The sequence below is a fragment of the Sphaeramia orbicularis genome, chromosome 12, assembly GCF_902148855.1.
Source record: "Sphaeramia orbicularis chromosome 12, fSphaOr1.1, whole genome shotgun sequence".
NCBI lineage: Eukaryota > Metazoa > Chordata > Actinopteri > Kurtiformes > Apogonidae > Sphaeramia > Sphaeramia orbicularis.
In genome coordinates, this window is record NC_043968.1 from 8,716,427 (window position 1) to 8,735,109 (window position 18,683).

Sequence of the window (18,683 nt, forward strand, 5' to 3'; positions counted from 1 at the left end):
TCACTGTAGCTTTTACTTTAGAATAGAATAGAATAGAATAGAATAGAATAGAATAGAATAGAATAGAATAGAATAGAATAGAATAAATAGCCTTTATTGTCACTGTGGGTACACTAGAATTAGGAGAACTTCCTGTGTAAAATAGTCACATGACCTCTGATCCTAAATATGAATATATGATGATCAGAGGTCATTCATATATAACATGACTAGAATTATATACATGTATTTAATCATCCTTTTCAGTCCCATGCCATAGTTTTACATATTATTTTATTTGGTGCAGTTGAATATTTTCCTGTTCATCCCATCTGTCACACTACAAGAACAAAACAACAGTACGAGCACATGTTGTATTTTACAGTGTTACATTTCACATAACGGCGTAAAACTATTATAAAGATTAGATTAAATAAGAGTTGGTGGACCCGGACTTTTGACGGATTCCTCACACATTAAATATTGTTGATGCTATCGTGAATAATATTTAAGCTTGTCCTCCTACAACAGTTCAGACCCGTTCATTCAGATCTGTCAGACAATGAAACATAAACATGATACAAATACACAAGTGGGTTTGAAGTTCTACTGTTCTGTCATCCTCTGGGTACCGCAGGCACATTAGTGAAGATAAACCCCAACAAAGAATGTGTTTAAGAAGTCCAAAAAATATGCAAAACCTCATGTAAGGTTAGGGCAAAAAACTGTATTTTAATTATGGAAAATTACCTTTTTTTTTTTTTAATGAGATGGTTATTTTCCGTTATTTAACAGTATTTTTTCGGCACCCCTGCAGCCGGAATAATACAATTTTTTGGGTTTTTTTTTATTTTATTTTATTTTATTTTTTTACAGTGCACACACACACACATGCTTTTCCCTATCCACTTTCATATCTTTTAAGTCACTTCTTAAAATGCATTTTTATAGACTTGCCTTCATGTGATGTTGTCTCTTTTTAATGTTTTTAATGTTGAATATTTAATTGTACCCTGTTTTGGTTATTCATTTATACTGACATACACAACGTTGTTTTATTCCACTCCTTCATTTGGCATTTGACGTTATTTCTGTCCTCTCCACTGTGATACATTCAAAGTTAGTCATGATTTCCTGTTTGCTGTACTCATCTCTTTATTGTGTTGTTTTTTATGATTTTATTCTGCTGTTATGCACTTTTGCATTGGCTGTCAAAGCACGTTGTAAACTCAGTTTTTAAAGGCGCTATATAAATAAAGTTATTATTATTATTCATTCATTCATTCATTCATTCATTCTTTTTCTGAACCCGCTTTATCGTCACTAGGGTCACGGGGGTCGCTTGGAGCCTTTCCCAGCTACATAGGGGCGAAGGCGGGGTACACCCTGGACAAGTCGCCAGTTCATCACAGGGCTATTATTATTATTATTATTATTATTATTATTATTATTATTATTATTATTGTTATTATTATTATTATAATAATAGTGTAAGAAACAAAAGTGTATTCACTCAGATTCAAAGACATTTATTGGAGGAACATTTCATATACACAAGGCTACATTTCTTATTAAAACCCCTTATTTATTCTTTAATAGAATGTTATTGTTCATTATTAACCTCCTCAGACCCAGCTGTGGGTTTTCGGTCCACATTTTTGGACAAGAGTTCCACAACTTTAAACAAAAAAAAGAAAACTGTCCACCACAAAGGACATTCCATAAAAATGTAAAAACTGCATCTGCAAAAACTGTTGCATCATAATGCTTCCAACATAGGCATTGATTTAATAAAAAACAATAAAGCTGGTACTTTGCTGACATTTCCTGGGTCTTAGGAGGTTAAGCCACTCAACAATAAAAAAAAAAAAAAAAAAAAAGCATGATACTGGCTTAAATACATAAACCGTCAGTGTTTGTCCTTTTCATTTTGTTGCTTTGACCCATTCTGTTAAATTATCTAAAGTTTTGAAAAAACATGACCCGGATATTCTCCTAGACATTTGTTGATGAACAGAACTGAGCAGCTCTTATGACTCAACACTGTTTAAGGACGTAAACCTGATAAGCGTGTTTAGTCTGATCTGCAGTGAAAACACCCTCTTTTTTTGTATCTTCAGAATGTGGCAATAAAACAGCAGCTGAAAGAACAAAGTGTTTATCAGGAGCGAGGACCATGAACTCACAATCCTGGGATCCTTTTGTACAGTGGAGTGGACCGGGGGTCTCAAACATGCGGCCCGGGGGTCAAATGTGAACCGCCAAAGGTTCCAATCTGAATTTACAAAGTGTCAAAATTCCACAGTTCAGGCTGTGGAACTCATTTTAGTTGCGGTTCCACACACAGACCAATATGATCTACAGTCAAATAATAACAGCAGAAGAACCGACAAAAAAGAACGACTCCAGATTTTCTTCTCTGTTTGATGTGAAAAAAATAATATGACATTATGCCTATAGTTAGATAATGACAACTTCAAATTTTTGTCTTTGTTTTAGTGCAAAAAATAACATTAAATTATGAAAATATTTACATTTACAAACTATCCTGTAACAATAAAATGTGAATAACCTGAACAAATATGAACAACCTGAAATGTCTAAAGAAAATAAAGCACAATTTTAACTCTTTTCTTCCTGTTCCTCAGTGTTTAGTGTCTTTGTAGATCTGATCCAGAATGCACATGGACAAATGAGAAGTGGAGGAAGAATATTGTTAAAATTGCACTGATTTTTCTAAAGAAATTTCAGTTTTTTCAGGTTATTCACATCTTTTTTTTGTTTGGATAGTTTATAAAAGTAAGTGTTTTCATAATTTAATGGGGGGGGGGGGGGGTTGAGTTGGAGTATTTGGAGTTGTCATTATTTATAGGTTATTATGCTGTTATTTTACTGCTCCGGCCCACTGGAGGCTGAATGTGGAACCTGAACTAAAATGAGTTTGAGAGCCCTGTAGTAGATGAACTCAGTTCCTTCTGAAACTAATCTTATAATGTTTCCTACAGGTTTTAATGACTCGTATGGTATTTTCTGTTTTTATCTGTTCATCAAAATATCATATAATCACAACTTTTTCAACCCTGCAGCATTCCAATGACATACAAGGAAATATGTAAACATGCGCACTACCAGTCCAAAGTCTGAACCCCCCTTCTCATTTAAATGACATGAGATGGACCACAGATGGACCAACCAGTGCTCAGCTTCACTGGGAACTGCTTCCAGAATGTTGGAAAACATTTCAGGTGAAGCTCATCCAGAGAATGCCAAGAATGTGCAAAGCAGTAATAAAAGCAAAGGGTGGCTGTTTTTGAAGAATCTATATTCAGTGCCAATGAAAACGCAACACTTGAATGTGTTTTATTGTTCCTGAGCTGCATCAATATGTTTCAGTTTCACCTGTATAAAATAATCCCAGACAACTTCTTAACAACCTGAGACGGGTTGAGCTATTGTCACACTTGAATGAACTTGTCTGCATTCATAAGACTGGTTTTTCTCATTGCTCAGCAATGAACTGCTCAACTTAAGGAACTGTGGTCAGTTCAGGAGTGGTCATGTTCTGTATATAAAGGCAAACTGAAAAGCACCAAAATCATTTGCAATAACTCAGCGATGCCCAGACTGACACCTGACCACAGATGCCATGCTATGGGGCTCCTGGAGGCCGGAATCTCTGCTCGGCAGGTGGCGCGCCGTTTTGGATGCAATGTGTCCACCATAGTCAGGATGCAACAGAGGCATGAAGAAACTGGACAACTGCAGACAGACCTGGACCTGGACCAGCACATGTGACCACGCCACAGCAGGACTGCTACACTGAGCTGCAGCACCTCCGGGACCGCTTTGTGACTTTTGGTTTTGGGGGTCCTTGAGTTTCTTTCTTTGTCCTTATTTTTTGTCAACAAATTTGGATGTGATTTTTTATTTTTACTGTATAGAAATGGCCTATGATTAATTCCAAAGAGCTTATGAAATAAAAATCCTCATCGATTTAAAAAAAATAGAAGAATCTTCAAGTGTTGCGTTTTCATTGGCACTGAGTACAAAATAGAAAATATGCTTTGAATTATGTCACACTTTTTTTAACCACATGACTCCATATGTGTTCGTTCATAGTTTTGATGCCTTCAGTGACAATCTACAATGGAAATAGTCATGAAAATAAAGAAGAACCAGGTGAATCAAAACTTTTAACTGGTAGTGTACATTGAAGTGAACTGTCTCAGGTCATGTGACCCAGCATGGCTTTGGATCACGTGACCTCAGATAAGTGTAATTTCCACGGTACTTCCCTTTCTACACAGAAGTAGGACAAGCCTCAACTTGCTTGTGCAGCCTGTCCTGTGCATATGAGGAGACTCCATGCAGTATTATATATCTGTTTATCTTATTTCAAGGCTGAATCTAATCTGATGGAACTTGTGCACGATCGTCCAGTCGGCTCATGGTGAATTTAGGCCTCCTCCCTGGTGCATGAAATTTAATCACGGGTGGGGAACGCTGACTGAAATGCTTCTTTGTTGCTGAGTGAATGCACTCACTGAATGTTGTTGGCATTTAATTGTTGGCATTCTTCTTATGTATTGGTGTATATTAAATATTATAAGTTATATATGAACCCATACAGACCCAGTGCTACTTTAGTGGCAGTTCCTGAATACATTTTTCTCTGTATTTCACCTTTCATAGTCTCCTGGGACCCAGGAAAGTAAAAGTTTAGACTTTTTTTTTTTTACATTAACCCTTTCATGCATAGTGGTCACTCCAGTGGACAGTTCTTCTCCAGCTGTTCTCTTGTATATTCATGGGTTTGTTGTTTTAGTTCCATATCAGCCAACACAGTGGACGCTTACGCATCATCCAAAACACTGACATTCAGACCATTACTGTAACTTTGCTGCTCTTGATGAACCTGATCTGCAGTAACATGTTTTAGTGCAAATCAGTTGCTAATTGTTATTAGACTGTAATTAACAGTTTTCTGTAAAAAAAAAAAAAAAAAAAAAAAAAAAAAAAAAAAAGTTTCTTTTTCTTTTTTTTTTTGAATATCCTCCTGAAACCCAGCAATGCATTTTGTCCTCTGTAGGGGACAAAAGTTTGACAGTTTCACTTTAAAAATGTTGTGCATTGCAAAGGACATTCCATTAAAAAAAAAAATAAATCAATCAATAAATAAAAATAATTTAAAAATGTATCTGAAAAAACTGTTGCATTATGCAGTTTCCAATCAAGACAATTTTTTAATGTAAAAAAGTGTCAGTTTCCTGGGTCTCGGGAGGATTTTGTCTCCATAAAATGAGTAATAACTAATATTAGAGTATGATCAAATGTGAGAAAACAGTAGCAATTTAGCAATTAGCGGCATTAAAAATGTTTTTATGTCATACTTTTCACACAGTATATCACTTTCTGATGATGATTTTTTAAAATAAATGTTTCTTTGCTTCAAAACTTAAATGCTTGGGGTCCAGCTGACTGGACATTTTTGTAACTCTACAAAAAATAGGTTCATTAAAAAAAAAAGTAAATTGCATTGTTTTTTTCATGCCTAAAGAGGAATAAAAACACTCAAGAAAAAAATATTGACTAAGGTTCTCATAATTCATGCATGAAAGGGTTAAATACTTGTCTTAAATGGGAACAGCATGATGCGACACTTTTTCCAGATACATTTTTTATTTTTTTTCTATGCAATGTCCTTTGCAGTGGACAGCATTTTTTTAAGTAAAGCTGTGAAAGTCTCGTCCCCCACTGAGGACAAAAGCGCATTACTGTGTCTCAGGAGGTTAAGTGATTTTTCACCGTTTATTATAATATTATCTAGAGCTGCAACCGATTAATCGATTAGGTGCTTGAAGTCAATGCAAAAATTCACAATTCGATTAATCGACTCAAACTGATTTAAGGGAAATATTCTACTGCAGTTTCCCTGAACTGAAGCTTCTTTGTGCGTCACAGTAAGCGTCTGTGTGAAACAACAGTGGGACCAATGTTTAACAGCAGAGAAATGAAGGAAACAAAGCTTTGATTCAATTGAATTGTGGTTGAATGTTTTTTTTGGATCACTTTGAGTCAATTAATTGGTTGCAACTCTAATACTATCCTCTATATTTTGCATTTTTAAGTGCAAATTATCTATTTTTCTCAATATTTAATTTACTGATCAGGTAGATGTTCATAAAAACTCTCAGAAAATTCAAAGCTTATCATATCAAAACAGAAAAATTAGGAAAAAGTGATTTTTTTTTTGACAAAATGTATCATTAACTGAACATAAACAGTGTCTCCATCCACTGTCATTGATCCAACTCCATGGGTTTTACTGGTGAATCAATGTTGTAGAAGATGACAGTGTTTCCATGGTAACTATGGAGCCTCTGAACCTCCAAATGGGTCATATTTGATGACCAGGAAAAGATGACGAACTGTATTTTACACCAGTTATTTACATGGATTGATAGGATTAATGGATCAACAGATATTAAATAGTTTAGCTCAGTAGGTGATTTTGTTTGTTTATTTGTTGGTGGATGTTTGGGTCTTTATGGGTTAATTTACAGTTAATATAATGTCATCTGGAAAATCTGACTGTACTGTAAAACTTTTGTTGGAGTTCCCAAATGAATTTTTCCTCTCTATTTAACCATTCTTAAGTGATTTATCATCAGTTACTCTCATATTATCCTCTGTATTTTGCATTTTTTCAGTGAAAATCATGTATTTTCCTCCATAAAAAATAAAACTCCATGGGTTTTACTGGTGAATCAATGTTGTAGAAGATGATGGTGTTTCCACGGTAACTACAGAGCCTCTGAACGTCCAAATGGGTCATATCTGATGACTATAAAAAGATGAAAAATTGTGTTTCACAGCATTTTTTTTTTTACATGTATTGGTAGGATTAGTGGATCAACAGGTATTAGTTTAGCTCAGTACATGGTTTTGGTCATCGGTGGCTGTTTGGGTCTTTATGGGTTAAAGGTATAGTGTGAAAGCTTTAGAGGAAGTCACAGAAATAGAAAATAATAATCACAATAATGGCTATTGAGTCATTGTGTTGTCATTATCTAAGAATGAGCTGTTTATATCTACAGAGGGAGTGGGGCGCTGTTCATCCCATACCCTGCACCTCCAGATTTAGCAGCACGTTTTATCCAAGTGCACTATGGGTACTGAACACACTGCAATGACAATACCTCAAGTAAGGACATATATTTAACATATATCCTCAGTGTCCAGCCAGGGTCAAAGTGCAATATATATTTATCTCTACTGTTTCTTGGTTGGCTACATGGCTTGTTTTTATTCTGTATATATATTTACACTTTCCTTTTCTTTCTTCTTTTAAACTGTTTTGCACTACGCACCACTAGACAGTTTCATTGTACATATGTATAATGACAATAAAGCCATTCTATTCTATTCTATTCTTGACTAAAAATCTTGGAATCTTCGCTACTAGATGTCACTTAATAATGAATGCATGCATGTGGGTCAATGTGACACATGGTAAAGTGCTCACTAACAAGGAAGAAAGCTCTTTAGAAATTCACGTTCATTTGACACTCTGTGCAGAACAGAACACAATGACCTTTGTTGAGAGGCAGAGAAAACCAAGAGGTGAGCCAAAGACATACGGGAGAAAATATCCCATAAGAGAACACTGGAAACTTAATGTCAATCATTCCAAAGCACATTATTATGACTAACTTATTCAAAACCATTTATAATATTGTGTTACTGAACAGCTTTATAATTGTACAAGACTGGGTGACTAAAGTCCCATGTCCAAAGGGTGCTGAGGGGGGCTACGCTTGAACACTTGTGTAATGAGTGAAAAAAGTGCAGTTGAAGTTTCTATGACAACATGTCAGTACTTTGACTGCCACTGGATGATTGATGAGCTCACAACACACAGGGTGATAAAAGCACGACCCCCCCCCACCCAGCAACGTTCAGCGTCTGACCCGTCACCCACAGATTGACTCTGCTGTTCTCTGCTTTAATCGTCTGCTCCAGATAGAACGACAAACCTACGGTGGCCCAGAGGTGACACAGCCCCAAAAATTATCCACTATAAGAAAAAAAAAAAAAAGACAACAGCCCAAAAAGTTATCCACTATAAGAAAAAAAGAACAGCCCAAAAAATTATCCATTATAAGAAAAAAACAGAACAACCAAAAAAATTATCCACTATAAGAAAAAAAAAAAAAAAGAGAACAGCCTGTCGGCCGGTAAGCTAAGAACAAACCTTTTTGATTAAGAAAACTGTTAATTAGAGTCTAATAATAATTACCTCCGCCAAGGAGGTTATGTTTTTGCCAGGGTTTGTTTGTCTGTCTGTTTGTTTGTCTGTCCGTTAGTGTGCAACATAACTCAAAAGTTATGGACAGATTTGGATGAAATTTTCAGGGTTTGTTGGAAATGGGATAAGGAAGAAATGATTAAATTTTGGTGGTGATCGGGGGTGGGGGGGCCCACGGGGGGGCACTGATCAGCCTTGGCGGAGGTCTGCGCTCTCCGAGTGCTTCTAGTTAGTAAATGATTTACACTAAAACATGTCACTGCAGATCAGGTTTATCAAGAACAGCAAAGTTACAGTAATGGTCTGAATGTCAGTGTGTGAGATGATGCATAATCGTCCACTGTGTTGGCTGATATGGAACTAAAACAACAAAACCCATAATTATACAAGAGAACAGCTGGAGAAGAACTGTCCACTGGAGTGAACAGTATGCATGAAAGGGTTAAACCAGGGGTCAGCAACCCGTGGTCCTACAGAGCCACTATCCTGCATGTTTTAGAGGTGTCCCTCTTCCAGCACACCTGATGGTCATTGTCAGTCTTCTGCAGAGCGCGATGATAGGCTTATCATTTGAATCAGCTGTGTTGGAAGAGGGACACATCTAAAACATGCAGGATAGTGGCTCTCAAGGACCAGGGTTGCTGACCCCTGGGTTAAACCAACTAAAATTCAAAATCATATATTGTACAATTAATGCAAAGACAAACAAATTCACAGTTCAAATGCCCCCCCCCCCCAAGTCCAAACTCAAAAAAATCCACCAACCAAGCAAAATCAAACTCAAAATTTCCACTTCAGGTTTTGTATCAGTCTTTTAGAAGAAAAAGGAAAAAACACTTCAGTTCGTTTTAAGAAAAAAATTCCGCTCCAGGTTTTCCACAGTTTCTCAGAATTAAAAAAACAAAACAAAAAACGATTCATTTCATCCACAAAACATATATATATAAAAAACACAAGTGCACAGTTCCACTCCAGGGCTTTAGAGAAAACACAACAAAACAAAACAAAACAAAAAAAAGATTTTACTCACACCCTGTCTTCACTGTTCTGTCAGTCCAGTCCAGTCCAGTCCGTTTAAAATAGGGTCCAGGTTTTGGCTTCTGCTGCAGTGAATGAATGGATGAGATGAACCAGTGGAAGAACAGAACAGACATGAATGCGATCTGGAAGTGATAATGACGGGTAAGTGTAGGGCATAGGTAGGGAATCATAATAATCTACAAACACAGACAAAGGAAACCAAAATACATCAATCTTACCTAACAAAAAACTTTAAGAAAAAGATTTCCTCCTTCTATAGCTGATTTCACAAAGTTCTAACAAAAATTACAACAGGCTGGTCTGAAAAAAGAGGGGGGTGGGGGGTGGAATGAGAGGAGTCTCCTGGGAGGAAGGAAGATCTGGCTTTAAATTTCCCAGTTCATCTGTGAAGCACCAATCAGAGGCAGCCGGCACACCAACACCACTCCTGCAGCTCATCCTCAATCAACTGCTACCTGTTTGGAAGGAAAGAGAACACACCCACACACAGAAGAGAACAGAAAAAACTACCAAAATACAACAGAATCACAAATGGCACGGCACACGACAGAATCAACAAAACACTAACCCTTAACACCTCCCACCCCAGGAATTTAACACCTGGCTTTTCTGCCTCCATCCATAATACTATACATTATATCGACTAAATGTCCTCTAAAATTAACGTTTATTTGCAACATAGTATAGCAAACTATTACATGATCAAAAACAAATGAATTTTAGCACAAAAAAAAAAAAAAATCTCTGTTTTGAATGATTTGTGATGTTAAAATGGGGTCACTGTCAAGGTACGGGACAACAGAAAGACAGACATGATGTGTAGCCAATCAGAGAGCAGAGTCAGACAGGACAAGGAAGAAGAAAGGTTTTACGAACACACGCTGTTAAGAATGTTCACCCACGTGTCAACAATAAAAGCGTTTGTACAAAATACGCTGAATTGGCCACAGTTTATTTTGACAGTCACCAAAATGAGTATATGAGTGCAATGTACGGTACAGTCTGAAAGCACACACTGTGTCTAATTATCTTATCGTTATCAGCTCGTTAGGACACCAAACTTGGCCACTGATGCTCACTGATGATGAGTGTTGTTGTTAGTTAAAACCTTCCTCTGAAAAAGCCATAAATGTTTACGGTGACATTATATTTATTTTATTTTATTTATTTATTTTATTTAATAGGGACAGTGCATATTAATGAACATCTACAACAACTGCAGCTGTAAATATGCCAGACTGTAGCAGCGGTGCTCATTTCCATCTGTAGTCCCTAAGCAGGTGACAGGAAAGACAGTTGACAAAAAGGCAAAATATTGTAAAAGACATCATAAAAAGATAGTAGACAGAAACGCAAAACATCCTAAAAACACGCAGAACAACACAGTGAGGATGATCTACTGGTGGTCACAGGCTTGGTTTTCCTTCATCCAATGTTTAAGTTGTGATTTGAAGGAGGCGTATGACTGTGACTTCTTGAAAAGCAGCCTATAGGAACTGGGTAGCATGTTCTGTGTGTGCAGTGGAAATCCTGTTCAGTGTGACTCACTGCAACTGCTGGTTTTACTTTCTGTATGGAATGGAGTCACATGACTGATGATCACAAACAAAACAACAGAAATACGAGTACGAAAACACGCTTAATAAAGCTGTTCCTGTGTTCCTTTACTGCAGGGCTGTCAAACTCATTTTAGTTCAGTTCCACATTCAGCTAAATTTGATCTGCAGTGGGCCGAACCAGTCAAATAATAACAGAATAATATAGAAATAATGTCAAGTCCAAACTTTTTTCTCTGTTTTAGAGTGAAAAAAGTACATTTACATTATGAAAAGGTTTATATCTACAAACTATCCTTTCACAAGATGTGAATAACATGAACCAACTGAAACAATAAGTGTAATTTTAACAATATTCTGCCTCAGTTTATCATTTACACATGTACGTTATAACTTACAGATCACAGTGGATCTACAAACACAAAACATTTAATAACAGACAATACTGTTAAAACTGAAAAAAAAAACCCAAAAAACTCTTCAGACATTTCAGGTTGTTCATATTTGTTCAGGTTTTTCACATTTTTGGCTAAATTATACTTTGTTTTAGAGTAAATACATTAAAATATTTACATTTACAAAGAGAAAAATGTGGAGTTGTCTTTATTTATATGTTATTATGATCGTATTTTAGTGAATCCTGCCCACTTGAGATTGAATTGGTCTGAATGTGGAACCTGAAATAAAAGGATTGTTAATTTTTGGAAACATTTTTGTGAAATGTAACTTTTTTTGCACTAAAACCAAGAGAAAAATTAGCAGTTTTCATTTTTTATAGGCTATTCTGATAGTATTTTACTGCTCTGATCCACTTTAGATTGAATTGACCTAAAATGATTCGAACATCTTTGATCGTTAATATCTTCAGTGTAATTTTTGCATTTCACAAATTCAGCCCAAGGGCTGGACTGGACCCTTTGGTGGGCCGGATTTGGTCCCCAGGCCGCATGTTTGACACCTGTGCTTTACTGATATAGTAAATAGGAAATATTTTCCAGAGAATGTAATATTCATGTATACCAAATCCATATGAAGACACTAGAATATCATAATTATTGATCTGAAAAGTGAAATCTATAGAAAGTGAAAGAAAAAAATCCTTCACAAGCAGCTGTTTCATGTCCAGACCTGTTTTTGGTTATGTAGGGAAAAAAAATAAATCTTTTTTTTGGATTAGTGACAAAATAATCTTGAATTCCAATGAAGCCATGCTTAAGCAGAGGGCTAAATGCTTTCTTTCAGAAATTTCCATTGGTTTAGCTCATTTGATTAATGAGTAATTTAAAAAAAACATGTTTTTTGAGAAAAGTGAAATTCCCTACATAACCGGCACCGTCTGATATTAAAATGCTTAAAAAAGCAATTCACACCAATTTTTCAGACAAAATGATTTCTATAATGATAAAAGGGTGTGTAAAAGGTCATAAAACTATATTGAAAACAGAAATATATGATTGAGATTTCAAATTACAGCAGTGATAAGTTCTGTTATTATTCATTCTTAGAGAACTTTCTGAGGGACTGAATTTAGTTTGTATAAAAAGTTCCGTAATTTTCTTGAAAATCCTTTTTTTGGCAAAAATTTTAATGGATTTAGAAACTTAATATGTTATACTATTGAACTGCGAAAAGTTTGAAATCATTATCTCAATTCTAATTTTTTGATTCAAAGTCAACAGGCGCGTGACTTGACCCACTGGTGTATCATTTATAGTTTCTATCGTACATTTGAGGGTTTATGTGTGAGGAACACTAATAGGTGTTATCAGTTGTTGTCCATATCAGCATGTGCATGTTGATTTACACTAAGAGAACAAAACAGCAGTGCAGGTATGGGCTGTACTTTACACAGTGGAAACAGACAAACATTTTACATAATACTGTTGATTAAAGGCGTCCATAAAGCCGTGGTAAACAGTGGACTACCTACCAGGAGGAGGAACTTGGCTCTGAACAGGGGATTCCTCCAACACGTCATTGCGTCACACACCAGCATATTTAAGCTTTCTCAGCTAACAATAGTTCAGACCTGTTCCTTCTCGTCAGACCGGAGCTACTGAGCTACAAAAGCATAAAAGGAAAAGACAAACTCAACACTCCGATCCTTTCTCACACAGAAGACACAGGATTTATTACGAGCACCATGGAAATGAGTGGCCACGGTGAGTGTCTGATCCAGTGTTTTTCAACCTTGGGGTCGGGACCCCACGTGGGGTCGCCTGGAATTCAAATGGGGTCACCTGAAATTTATAGTAATTGATAAAAAAAAAGAAAAAAAACAAACAAAAACAATTTACTGATAAAAAAATATATGGTGAGCTGAGAGAGACAATCACAAAACATAACAGACATGACAAACTGTGAGTGTGAAACTGCAGCGCTGTGGTTCTGTTTATCTGTCACATGTTTATTGCGGTTGGTTTACGATGCTACAGCTCTTTCATAATTCATAGTTTGAGTTACTAGTCACTTTTCCATTGGACATCTGCGCAAAACTTTACTGATATTTACTTAATGTTGAAAAAACAGAAGTCTATAATGTTGGTTTTTCCATTAAATCAGTATTGTTTGTTCAGTATTAATTGTCAGCCTTGTAAATCACAGCTGGACTGACTGTACATATCCTGACCAAGGAAAATAAAATTCTCCCTTTGTGCAGTAATTAAAGTGCTTTTATTGGTTTTAAAACTCTTAAAGGTCTTAGTCCTATTTATTTATCTGATTTGCTTTTAACATATGAGCCCTCTCGGACCCTCAGGTCCTCAGGTAGTCATCTCTTAACTGTTCCTAGAGTCCACACTAAAACTCACGGTGAGGCCTCATTCAGCTTTTATGGCCCCAAACTATGGAACAGCCGACCTGAGGACCTGAGGTCCGCTGCCAGTGTTCAGATTTTTAAAAGTAAACTTAAAACTTATCTTTTTAGACTAGCTTTTAATTAAACCCTTACTGTAAACTTTACTTTGTTGCTTGTATTTTTATTTGCAACCGCGGGACAGTGGGGGGTTTTGTTGTGAAGCACTTTGTGCTACATGTACCATGTATGAAAAGTGCTGTAGAAATAAAGTTTGATTGATTAATAATCTACACCTGGATCTACTGCCTCCGTCCATGGTAATATACATAAAATAGACTAAATGTCCTCTAAAATTAACATTTATTTGCAACATATAGCAAACAAATTAATTTTAGCAAAACAAATGTCTCCATTTTGAATGTCTGGGGTCGCCAGAAATTTGTGATGTTAAAATGGGGTTACGAGCCTAAAAAGGTTGGAACCACTGGTCTAATCCGACTGGAACTCAGTGTGTTTTCATTGACCTGTTTATGTTTGTACTCTATGAACTAACGGGTTTTAACTGAACCTGTCCTTCGTCTTCAGATAACGCTGACACCATCGTGCCATGTGCATATATGCTTCGTCAAGTCGGAGACAGACTTGACTCCAGGTACAGCTGCTGCTGGAAACTACTGGAACTACTGTTCTACTACAGCACCGTGACGGACATTAAATGAAACACGGCGGCGAGACGCATGAAGAATATGGGATGTTTCCACGTTGAATGACATTCAGACCCAAAGGAGAAGGGTGCTGAGGACGAACGGACTCATCACTGGTGCTGGAGGGTTGGTTCTCAAACGGGAGCTTCTGGACACACGATGATGGGGACGCCAGTGGAAGACCAGGGTCTGTTGGACGACATCTGACCAGACAGGAAATGAAACCACAGGCGGATGTCAACAGATTCCACACACTTCCGCCGCATGAATATTCATATCTGCTAATGCTTACTTCTGCTGGATGCCAGATGAATATTCATATATGCTAACTGCTTGAGAATGATCTGCAAATAATCTAAGAATTCAACTCACTCAAGAGTAGAAAATGTTGAAGAATTCTGTTGATTAAAGCTCAGTGTGGTTTGTTGGAGTTTGCTACACAGAACTTGTGTTCGAGACACAAGTGGACAATGGACTTTTCTAGACCTATCACGCTCTTGCACAGGTGATAAGCTTTTTGTGTTCAATAAATACTGAAGAAGTTTTGGTACTCTGACCTCCAGTGTGACTTTGTCTTCATCTCCTACAGCAAGGGTCTCAAACATGTGTCCCACCAAAGGTTCCAATCTGAATTTACAAAGTGCAAAAATTCCACAGTCCAGGCTGTGGAACTCATTTTAGTTCAGGTTCCACATACAGACCAATATGATCTACAGTCAAATAATAACAGCAGAAGAACCGACAAAAAATAATGACTGCAGATTTTCTTCTCAGTTTGATGTGAAAAAAATATTACACTACCTATGCTACATATTACACTATATATACACTATGATAATTTTTTTGGGCTGTTCTTTATTTTTTCTTATAGTGGATATTTTTTTGGGCTATTCTCTTTTTTTCTTATAGTGGATATTTTTTTGGGCTGTTCTTGTTTTTTCTTATAGTGGATATTTTTTTTGGGCTGTTCTCTTATTTTTCTTATAGCGGATAATTGTTTGGGCTGTTGCACCTCTGGGCCACCGTACAATTGGCCTATTATTGCTGGATTTATGTCCAGAAAACTGATTTTCAACTAAAGTGCCCCCATTTGGATGACTTATAATACTCAGAGAAGTTGAAATTGATAAGGAACTCCTAGTGGAAGAACCCTATGTTGGTTAGCAAGGGAGAAGAAATCCAACAAAATCTGTTGTAATTATCGCATTTAGACGAAGTATATCCGGCATCTGTCAGGGTAAAACCATTATATCCCCAAAATGGAGTTTTGGGGGTATAACTAGCATTGTGTTGGTTTATTAAACATTCTTTCATTAGATATTTTTGATAAACTCAAATATGACCTGCATGATGCATGTAATTCTATGTGCACCAGTTATTAGTCTGCTCCTGAAATCAACTCAGAAACCAGTTAGATATCAGAAATAAATGTGTAAATATTCAAATACATATGAGCTATGAAATAAACCCAGACCAAAACAGTGCTAAATTCAGGCACTTAAAGGATCCTTACTTTATTTTGTGTGGTAATATAAAAGCATACAGAATTATAGAGGATAGGAGAGAAGATCCCTTTCATTGAATTCCATTAGATCGTACACATACAATGACTAATCATTACATACAAGCCTTTTTCTCTGTAGCTACGTCCTCAATACCCCAGCCCTCCACCTATAGCATGCATGGTCTCTTTGCTGTAAACAGATCTCAACAGTTCTTCATACCTAGACAGTACTTTGTAGGTAGAAAACATACAGAACTAAAGTATGGCATGAAAACAACAGGTGATGTAACGTCATACATAGATCACACCAATCAGATCAGAAAAAGTGCTTCAAATCCGAATTATACACTGAATTAGACGTTTTTCCGGACCTGCACTAAAGCACAGTTGAAGATCTTTTTTTTCTTTTTTTCTCCTTGTAGTTGTTCGAATGGACTGCACATCGACGAACATCTTCAGTCTTTGACGAGGCTTCGTCTGGGGCCAAAGTAACCCTCCTAATGTTTGCATGTACGTGTCGGACAATATGACACACACCTGCGCATGAGTCTTTTAGAAATAACATTTAACTATGACGCAACGTACAGACAGATACACTATACTGCAGGAGAGGAAACTTAAAGGGGTCAGTTCACTTCAGTCACTAATACACTTCACATTCTCCCCTAATGGTATCTAGACCACATGGTTTAGTGTTTTCAGTACAGGATCTGTCTATTACCGCTGCTCAGCGTCTTAAAAGCCAATTAAGTATGAGATTTTTTTCCATGACAGATACCTTTAAAATCAGACTAAAATCACACTATGAACTATATACCTGGCTAGATACCACTAGTGGCAATGGAATAATATGTCATTACTTAGAGATTATGTTTCCTTACCATGTATTTGTTTATTGGGGGGGTAGGGCACAAACCACGGAGGAACTTTTTAAATTCTGGTGCAGATCCAGAAAAATGGGATGTACTTTTTTTTTTCTAAATGGGGTTAGGTTGCGTTATGCCGCGTTTCCACTATGTGGAACCGGCTCGACTCGACTCTGGTACCAGGTCCTATTCCTGGAGACCGTTTCCATTACAGGATACTACCGACTTTACAGTACGTGGTCATCATAGCGATGCGGCGCATTACTTCCGTGTCGTCTGCTCAGAGAGTCACTGATAAACTCGCTCGTTGCGTGTTGTCTCGTCAAACTCATGCTGAATTTCTACGTCAGCCACCAAAACTGAATCTCGACAAACCATGGTGTAGTTTTTTGGGCTGTCGTCATGTGGATCAACCTACCGCTACATTTACTGTAAACTTCCACATCTGTTTTTTGTAAAATGGCGGGTCACAGAGACGACTCTCTGACCAATCAGTGGTCTGCAGTGTTTACACGTCACCTTTTAGTATCTGGTCCCCAGTCCTGGAACCTCGACGGAGGTGATACCAAAAAACTAGTACGGGGTACCAGATTCCAGGTCCTTTTTTGTAATGGAAACGCAAAAAGGCCGAGTCGAGTCGAACCGGTACCATGTAACTGAAATGCGACATTAGCGATTATGTTTCGTAACCATGTATTTGTTTATCGGGAGTGGGGGTGGGGGGGGCACAGACCACGGAGGAACCCTTTAAATTCTGGTGCAGATCCAGAAAAATGGGATGCAATTTTTTTTTTTTCTAAATGGGGTTAGGTTGCGTTAGTGGACTGTGGGGCCCTTCCAGCTTTTGGAATTTGGCTTACACCTCTCTGTACTGAAATTAGTCAGTTACTGATTAAAATTTCCAGGCTGTAGCAGCTGTAAAAGGAATAACTGAAAATCAAAGTGTTGATGTCTGCGCGCCATTTTGAAACCAACATGCCTACAGTTCGACCACTGCCTCTTTTCCCTGCGTCTTAATATCTCTAGTCTGCTTGTGTGCAGATATTTTTTTTTACGTCCAGAGGAATGATTTACAAGTAACTGTATCATTCAAGGTCAATAGCTGTAGACAAAATATGTGAGATTATTCATACCGAGGATCATAATTATTAATCTCGTCTTTACACATGGGATACTCAACCCATGAAAATCCCTATAAATATATTATTATCCTACCTACAGGGCTATTGACTGTGCAAAATACTTGATAAACGGCAGGCTACTGCAAGTACTGATTAGCAAACATAACTAGAAATGGAAGACTAGTCACATCCCGTAACCACTGAATGGACCCTAGCTAAAGCAGCGAACTTAAAAAAAAAAAAAAAAGGTAAAATTTTGAGAGACTCCAGGTTAATTCTTCATGTAGGTCAGAGTCTTAGGAGGGCCAAATCACCCGGCTCACCTTTCACAATGCAGGAACTGAACTAAAGTGTCGCTTAGGTTCTCTCTATCTGCCTCCAAGAGGAAATGAGGAAGAAAAGAGAACCTTCAGAAACATTCAGGAAGTCTATACTACAGATGGGCGGTCAGGCAGTACTATTTGGTAATTAGTGGGAAGTAGCCGACAATTATGTGAATGTTCAACTGGTTTTTTCAGGATTTTCATCATTGCTCAGAAGTGGTCGCTGGTTGGCGTAGAGCAGGGGTGTCAAACTCATTTTAATTCAGGGGCCACATACAGCCTAATATTTTATAAAGTGGGCCACACCAATAAAATAATATAAATAAATAACAGGATAACAACTTATAAATAATGTCAACTCCAAAGTTTGCTCTATGTTTTGAGTGAAAAAAAAGTCAAATTCTGTAATGAAAATGTTTACATCTATGAACAGTACTTGAACATAACATGAACAAATATGTATACTCGAAAATTCTTTTAAAAA

General features: G+C 37.0%; 1 long non-coding RNA gene across 1 annotated transcript; it reads left to right on the top strand.

Moving 5' to 3' along the window:
* The first annotated feature begins 12,918 nt into the window (after window positions 1–12,918).
* LOC115430493 (uncharacterized) lies at window positions 12,919–14,941 on the top strand. The gene is made up of 2 exons (XR_003936944.1): window positions 12,919–13,046; window positions 14,267–14,941. It is a non-coding gene; the product is annotated as an uncharacterized LOC115430493 (long non-coding RNA).
* Window positions 14,942–18,683: the final 3,742 nt, after the last annotated feature.